General features: G+C 41.6%; 1 pseudogene; it reads right to left on the bottom strand.

The window, feature by feature from the left end:
* Positions 1 to 7074, bottom strand: part of LOC103732640 — a 23101-nt pseudogene extending 16027 nt beyond the window's left edge.
* Between the last annotated feature and the right edge of the window lie 1289 nt (positions 7075 to 8363).

Below are 8363 nucleotides of genomic sequence, written 5' to 3' on the forward strand. Positions count from 1 at the left end.
CCTTGAACTCACAAAGATCTGCCTGCCTCTGCCTCCCAAGTGCTGGGATTAAAGGTGTGTGCCACCATGCCTGGCTCTTTGTTTCTTTGCCCAACTTCTCCCAAGATAAATACTCACCGCTCCCCAATTGTACCGAGTGCACTCACTTAACTTCTCCAGCGGTGTCCTTCACTTTTTCCCCTGCTTTTCAGGTCCCTGTTCCAGGCGCCACTTGCTGGTGCCAGCCGGCCAAAATGGACAGTACCTGAAAGGGGGAGTGAGGATTGAAAGAAAGGAAAGGAGACAGAAAAGATGCTTGGGAGGGCTCACAGTGAATACTGCAGCAGCCTCGATTTATTTCAGTTCTGTCTTTTTATACAGAAGAACTCAATTAGTTACAATTGCTGTATTTCCCCACCTGTATCTGAGGGTCAGGGAGCGGTCAGATCAAAGGCTTCTTAGATCCTTTTGTTTACCACTAATGCCTCAAGGTCGGGTATTGTGAGGCTCTCCAGAAAACTCCTTCCTCCTGAATGGGCAGGTTAAGTACTGGTTTGCATGACACAAACTCAGTAAATGAGGCTGCCAACAGCTCAATGATTAGCGGCTCCCGACAGTAGGCTTTGCATTTTCAATATATAAACTCAGATTTACAAATACCACTTTTCAACAATACCAGGAAAAATACTCTGCATAGCAGGTTCTGAAATTTTTAAGAATATTAAAACAATTAATATTAGACTAGTCCTTGGTGAGGCACAAGTTTCTTTTCATAGTCCCAGGTCAATTTTAGACAGCTGGAACACCCGCAGCACTGTCAGCAGCTGTCTGCGCAGCTGCTATAGCATGCTGGCTTGGAGCACACCAACAGCTTCGTTGGCTTCAGAGTGGAAAGCCTGGACACTCAGGCACATCAAGTAGTTTTTATTAATCACCACCAACATGCCAATGATTTTTGCCAGCAGGAGTGGAGCATATTGCTTGATTAAAGGAAACCGCTGTTCATCCAACAGCTGCTTTGGCTCTTGAGTGGGACAGATGCCAACATGGAAGTAGTCAAAGATTAATGACCTTGCACATGAAGAGCAAGCTGTTGCGTGGTGACTTGTGTGCATTAAGATGTGGCTGGGGTCTGCGGACTCCTGCAGCATATTTATACCGTGGAACAGTAGGATGCCAGGAATAGCTGTGACAGCGGTGGATGCAGGACACAGAGCTTGTGTCTGTGTTAACACACTGTTAAAAGGACTTGTAGAACCTGTGAAGAATCTGGTCTCATTGCACTGAATGGTGGTTTAGGAGCAGCTGGGTGGATAGCACTAGGCATGTTTTGGGATGGGTGAGGTTGGGCACACTGGGCAATCCAGTGGGGACTTGGTCTTAGTTTAGCAATCTTGCTGAGAGGCTAGTATGGAGTATGGCTCTGAGTTTATGGGCTAGCTGCCATGGAGTGACCTGAAGGAAGTGCTGGCTGGCAGGATTGATTGCTGGGTTGGCACAGCTTGTATATTTACCATTCTCTATGGATATTGGTGAGATGAGTTTAGTACTCTTCTTTGCAGTCGTCTAAAACTGCGTGTAGTAGCTGTAGCCACAGTTCTGTCGATCATTTCTGAAACTGCTTTAGTGTCTTTTCTGGAAGAGGACAAATGTACAAAACCAAAATTTTTGTATATAGCATTTTTTCTTTTTTTTTGGAGACAAGTCTCCCTGTAGCCTGAGCTGGCCTGGAAGTCAGTGTGTAGACCAGGCTGGCCTCAGTCTCATAGGGATTCACCTCAGAGTGCTTGGAGTAAAGGTGTGTGCCACCAAGCCCAGTGGCCAAGGCATTTTTTTTTTTGTAACCACTTAAAGTCATGTAATTTCCAAGTACATCTAGACATCTAGGTAATGTAACTGAAAATCGGAGTCACTGAGCATACGCAGGTGCATGTGCACACTGTGCGCAAGAAAGGCAGGACACCAGAAACTCCTCGTGATCAGGCATCAGTGTTTGTCCTCTTATCCTCAGATGCCTTGACACATAACGCTTGCTCAAGAAGTGGTGAAAACTTAACAACTTATCTGCAAAAGACGGTGAGAAGAAGTCTTGATGCCAGTCAGAGGAGTCCTCTTCCTGGGAAGAGCCTGCCTTCATAGCCCTGCCATATGAGGCCCCTTTGAAGCATGGGGCATGTATACAATGGCTTCAGAGCATAGTAGCTAGGCCCTCAATTAAACTCCCTGCATGCAGTAAGAGTTGAGAAGAGATTTTTATGGCCTCCATGGTCTTACCTGGCAGCCATGACTTAATCATATTCAAAATATATTTTATTCAACTTCTCAAAGATTTTTCTTTTTAAAAATATTTTATATGTATGCGTGTCATTCTGCATGTATGTAAGTGCACCTGTGTCCTGCAAGACCCATAGAGGTCAGAAGAGGATGTCAGATTCCCCAAAACTGGAGTTATTGACAATTGTTAGCTGCCATGTGGGTGCTAGGGACCAAATCCAGGTCCTCTGCAGGAGTAGCCAGTGCTCTTAACTGCTAAGCCATCTCTCCAGCCCCATCTTCTTAAAGATTTTTCAAGGGCCTATCCCTGTGTACCCTGTTCCCCTTCCCATAGGGTCCCCCACACTGACCTTTTCCCACCCTTCAGTTCAGAGATGCCATCAGGTAGAGGCTGTTTTTCTCTTGTGCTCCCCCAACCAAACACTCCACCTCAGGGCTCCTTCCAGTTCACTCAAACCCAAGTCATCATCATCTGCAAACCCTCTTCATTTCTCCCCTTCCCATTTTTTCCCTTCCTTCCTCCCTCCCTCTCTCTCTTTCTCCCACCTTCCTTAGGGACTTGTAGTCTGACAGCTTTCCTACTCCCTGGTTCCCGCCGGGTTTTCCTCACAGGTGTTTCCCTAGTAAATCTTCCCAGGACCTGTACCACAGGAGAATTTAATCAGCCCAAGAATAGGGAATTCTTTTTATATTTCATTGGTATTTCTCACAGTGCTGGACAAGCCAGGCTGAGAGACTCTTTGGGCTCAGACAACTGCATTGTAAAATGACTTGGGATGGGGGGTATCCAAGGAGAGTCCCATCAGGTAAGACCTCTTACACCAACTGTGTGACCTGGGCAGAGTCACTTAACCTGAGTCCATTAATATTTTCACTTAAAAGGAGATGTTAAATTCAGCATTCTCTACAGTCTTGTCCACGCTAGTATTTATAATAGAACCTGTTAGAGTAATTACACACATTGTGTTAGACTGTTGGGTAAGGAATCTTGAAGCTTAGAAATAAAAGGGGAGAATAACAACACAAAAAGCCATGCAGAGGTGGCAGGGGCAGGCACTGAAGTTTGTCACTTCTAATTGCTTTCTTACATTTTTCAGTACTGGAAACCCTTTGATGGAGACTGCAGATTTACTATAGAGAGGTATGTAGGAAGCACATCAGCATCAAGTCTGTTGAACTCACCTCCATTTTCTCTGGAAGGTAAAAGGGAATAGAGTAGGCACATTTTTTGTCGAAATTAGAAGCATTTTCCCGCAGTTGAGCACAGTTTCCACATATGTTTAATTTATCCGTCAGGCAGGGAAAATTATTAATTTAAAAGTTATATGACTTTATATCTTAAAATTCAATCCCTACAATTTTCAATTTGTTTTAGACATGGAGTTAGTGACATGACTGGAGGGCAGCCTGCTATGGGGTGGGCATTTCTGAGGTACCGGGAGTGGGCCTTCCTATAGTCTTTCACTTGGTGGCCTGCAAGCACTTTGCCGCTGGCCTGGAATGTGGACTTTCTGTTGCATGCTTATACAACCTGTTGGGAGGAAGCCTTGCTTCTCAGTCATAAAGAGGTGCCATTAGGAATTAGTCAATGATTCATACAAACTGGGCTCACAGCCTGAGTCTAATCACCTTTAGGGGGAAGTCACTTCACTGTTTTTCCATATTATTATATGGAAACTATTCATATTAATTCTTTTATATGTCATCTTGAGGAAGTTACTAAAAATGACCAAATAGAAAAACAAGTATTTCCAGATAAGGTTATTGATGGATGTGGAATAATTCTAAGCTTGAGAAGGTGTTGTGCTCTGCTTTTTAAAGTTTAATTCTGTGGAAAATAATATAATGAATTCTTTTAAAAGCAGTCATGTTCCTGAAAGTGTGACTCCTATGAGCTCTGGCAAGGCCCTCAGTGCTCATGGTTCTGTGAAAGTGCAGCTGGAAGACAGTGGAGGCGGAGAATCAGAGGCAGGGCCCAGGCCCCCGCCCCCCCCCCACAACCTCCATGGTCCTGTAGGAATGTTCCCTTGGGCCCACTGCAGGGGGCAGCTTCTGCTTCTATCTCTATGATGAAGTCATTAGGGGATTGTGGGACAGTGGAGGATCAGAGAAGAAAGGCAATGGCTTATCCTACTGGTAAGGTGCCAGTAGGATATAGGATTCATTTGGAGAGAATACTAATGGGAAAGAGAAGAAATATTGAGTGTCTACGAAGCTGCTGAGGAGCTTAAGCTGAAAGGTAAAGCATAAGTATCAAAGATTAGCACGGCACTGTATTTACTTTCACTATTCTTCACATACACAGAATGGCTTCATCTATTATTTTGAAAATACTTTCTGTTTGTGGAACTATATTCCCATTTATAAAAAGCATTAAAGAACAGGACTGTGTTGAATGAGAGAAAGCACACTGAACTTTCACTAAGGGGACAGGGTTCCCAGTTCAGCCAAATTCCTGTCTTGATTGAAGTAATATATATGACTTTCAGGATCCACATTTTGTTCATCAGTAGATTTCATGAAGCAGTTAAACTACCTGTGAGTCATACTTTATTTCATAGGTTCCATTTTAAGTTATAGCGATGTAAAATTAGAAGAAATGTTTCAAGGCCAACTAATTTTTTACTAGATGGTATCTTTGTTGCTTTCTAAGCTCTAAAAAATTTTGGTGAGGAATGCATCTCCCTAATATACTATGTACACAATGGAAGTACCTGAACTTGGCAGTCAAGTGACTTTGTAAATCTATAGATTAAAAAATGGAGCAAAGAACTAGAAAAACCAATCCTAAAATGCAGTTGAAGCACAAAAGAACGTGGCTAGCTAAAGCAATCTTAAGCAAAAAAAAAGCCAACCTGTAGGATCACAGCATCTAATCTCAAAACACACCATATGGCTGGTAACAAGGACAGTGTGGTGCTGGCATAAAAACCGAGAAGAAGACAAATGGGACAGAATACAGGTCCCAGGAATCAATTCATGCATCTACAGCCAGCTGTTCTTGACCAAGTCTCCACGAACAGACATGGGGGAAAGCACAGCTGGGAAAACTGAAAATCCATATATAGAAGAATGAAACATGACCATTGTCTCTCATTCTATACAAAAATAAACTCAGACCCAAATGCAGCACCCAGAACTATGAAACTACTAGATGAAAACACTGGAAAACACTTCAAGACATCAGTATAGGTAATAATGTTTAGAATAAGATCCTAAAAGCACAGGAAACAGAAGCAAAAATGATACAGTGTTAATCAAAAAAGCCTCTGCAGAGTGTAACTACACAACCAAAAGTTAAGAGGCAGCCCTTTGGCTGGGAGACAATGTTTCTAAACTATTTATTTGACAAAAGATTAATATCCAGAACATTAAAAGATGTCCATAACAACAACAAAAATCCTAAGTAATCAAGTTAAAAAATGGACAAATGGTCTGGACACTTCTCAAAAGAAATAAAAATGGCGAATAATACCCAAAGAAGTGCTCAACATCATTAGCTATTAGGGAAGTGGATATTGAAACTGTGTGAGCTATCTTCCTGTATCAGAATGGCTAATATCCAAAAAACAAAACATGTCAGATGCTGGTGAGGATACAAAAGGGGAGTCTGATAGAGCATCGATGGGAATGTAAATTAGCATATCCACTATGGAAAACAGTATGGGGATTCTTCAAAAATGTAAAGATAAGTCCACCATGTGATCCAGTTATCTCACTCTGAGTATATATCTGGAGGAAATTAAACTGGCACATCCAAAAGATACAGTGTATTCCCATTTTTTTCAGTATAATTCACAAGAGCCAAAATATGCAAGCATTGTCTACTGACAAATGAATGAAGACAATGTAGGATTTCTACAATGGAATATTATGCAATCATAAGCATAAACTCTGTGTCATTTGCCACAAAAGAATGGACATGGAGGATATTATGCTAAATGAAATAAGACGCAAAACAACTAGCACTGCATGATGTCACTTACATGTGGAAGCTGAAAGTAGAACAGTTAACTAACCAGAGGCTAGGAAGGGATGGTGAGGAAGGACAGAAGGAGACTGGATGATGACACAGGTAAAGAGAGAAATCCTTGTGTTGCTCAGCACAGTAGTGTGACTATGGTTCATAGGGCTCCATTACATAGTTGATCAATATCTAGAAGAGAGGAGACAGGAATTTCTAGTCACAAAGGAGTGATAAGGAGCAGAAAATACCCATTGCCTTGATTTGCTCACTGTACATTGTAAACATGTACTGAACAAGGTCACGCTGTGCTCAGTAAATATCACAACCATTCCATGTAATTCAACAAGAATCACATTAAAAATGTGTATGTTTAAAAACCTGTAATCTTTTTTACCCATACTTTTCATCTGTATGATTTATTGGTGACTGGCAATCTTTTGGCCTTTACTCTCCTATGTGTTTGTTGCTTGCTCAGTTCTGTAAAGCTGACTTGGCCAGGTTCTTGTACACAAATATGGGCTCTTTCACTGTCTGTACCTCTGCCAACCAAAGGGGTATATGTGTGTGTGTGTGTGTGTCCAGTCATGTCTAGTTTCTTGTAGAGGGGCTATGTTCTCAAAGCGATCATTCCTGTTTATAGTCCCCAATCTGAGGAACACAGTACATACCTTAATTTCCTTGACAGTCTTTGCAGACAATAGAAGGATGATGCCCACACAAAGGCAGAATATTCCTGTGGCAAAAAATATAGAGAGGACCACTGGGGCAGAGAGTTGGAGCCAGTGGCAGGGCAATGTCTGCCGCTTCAGGGCTGTGTTTTCTGGCAGTCTGGACACCTGGGACATCAACTTCATTTTGGTCCTGTAGATGATTCATATACTTTTGGGATATTTAGAACATTCATACTCATAGTAATACCACATGTTGGTACTAATGTTAATATTACATGAAGAAATATGTGAGCCTTCCTCTGAAGTTATGAAATCAATTTTTGTTTTCTGGACTCGTTCCCTATCCAGACCTGATATTTGCAAAAAGCACAGTTCAATCAGTCATTGCTAGGTGCATTTTACTTAGACTAGAATATGTGCTGTGCTAAATGCCATGCTTAAGAGAGTTCTCCTCCAGGTCCATAAAGACCAACATCTGCTGGTGCGCAGAAGCAGTCATTATGGGCTGTTTCTGGGATTTGTTGACCAAAGTCAAGGCATACCCTTTCTGAATCTATCTTTAGAAGTTTGCCTAAATTCTTGGAGGTCTTAATACAATCAAGGTTAGCACGATTAGCTTTTCTCCAAATGTGGTTGTAGCCTAATGTGAATGTAAGCTGGGAAAATGCTTTGAGAGTGTATCTAGCTTTGCCATTTGTGATACTACGGAAGGGAGAAACAGGGAATAGCCAAACACATATGCACATTTAATTCCAGCAGCTTCCTTTTTTCCATCTATAAGAAAGGAAAATGTAGATTAAGACATTTCCTCTTAACCTCTTCCAAGTCACTCTTTGGAGAATACAGAAGCATAATTAATTAGAAGTTCAACCAACAGTATTTTGAGATTTTCTCCTTTGAGTATTAACAATTAATAATTCTTTAAAAACTGGTAATAGGGTGTGAGGAATGGCTCAGTGGTAAAAGCACTGGCTGCTCCTGTGAGGACCTTGGTTTGGTTCCCAGCATCCACATGGCAGTTCACAACTGTCTATAACTCCAGTTCCAGTAGATCTGACTTCCTCTTCTGGCCTCTTTGGGCATTGCGTTCATGTGGTGCCCTTACATACATATAGGCAAAGCACTTACACACATAAAAAACTTAAAAAAAAAACAACCCTGGTAATAAAGATGCACAGTTAGGATTTTTTTAAAGTAGTGTATTTCTAAATCCTCCATTTTTATCATTAGACAGAGAAACCATGCTGGATTATTTTTGTGTCAAAGGAGGCAATGACTCTGGCAAAACACCTGGCTTAACACGATATTAGGGAAATGCAAATAGTTATAATAGGAGGTTTCCAATCCAGAGTCAGTCTTTATATTTGCAAAATATCAAAGCAAAAACCACGGGAGATTTTTAGCACACCATTTGCATCTGATTTGGAAGCTGACTGGAATGGCTGCTGGTGTCTATGAGAAGATGTCAGAGA

Source organism: Nannospalax galili, unplaced genomic scaffold, assembly GCF_000622305.1.
Source record: "Nannospalax galili isolate Female #2095 unplaced genomic scaffold, S.galili_v1.0 scaffold355, whole genome shotgun sequence".
In the NCBI taxonomy this organism is placed as follows: domain Eukaryota; kingdom Metazoa; phylum Chordata; class Mammalia; order Rodentia; family Spalacidae; genus Nannospalax; species Nannospalax galili.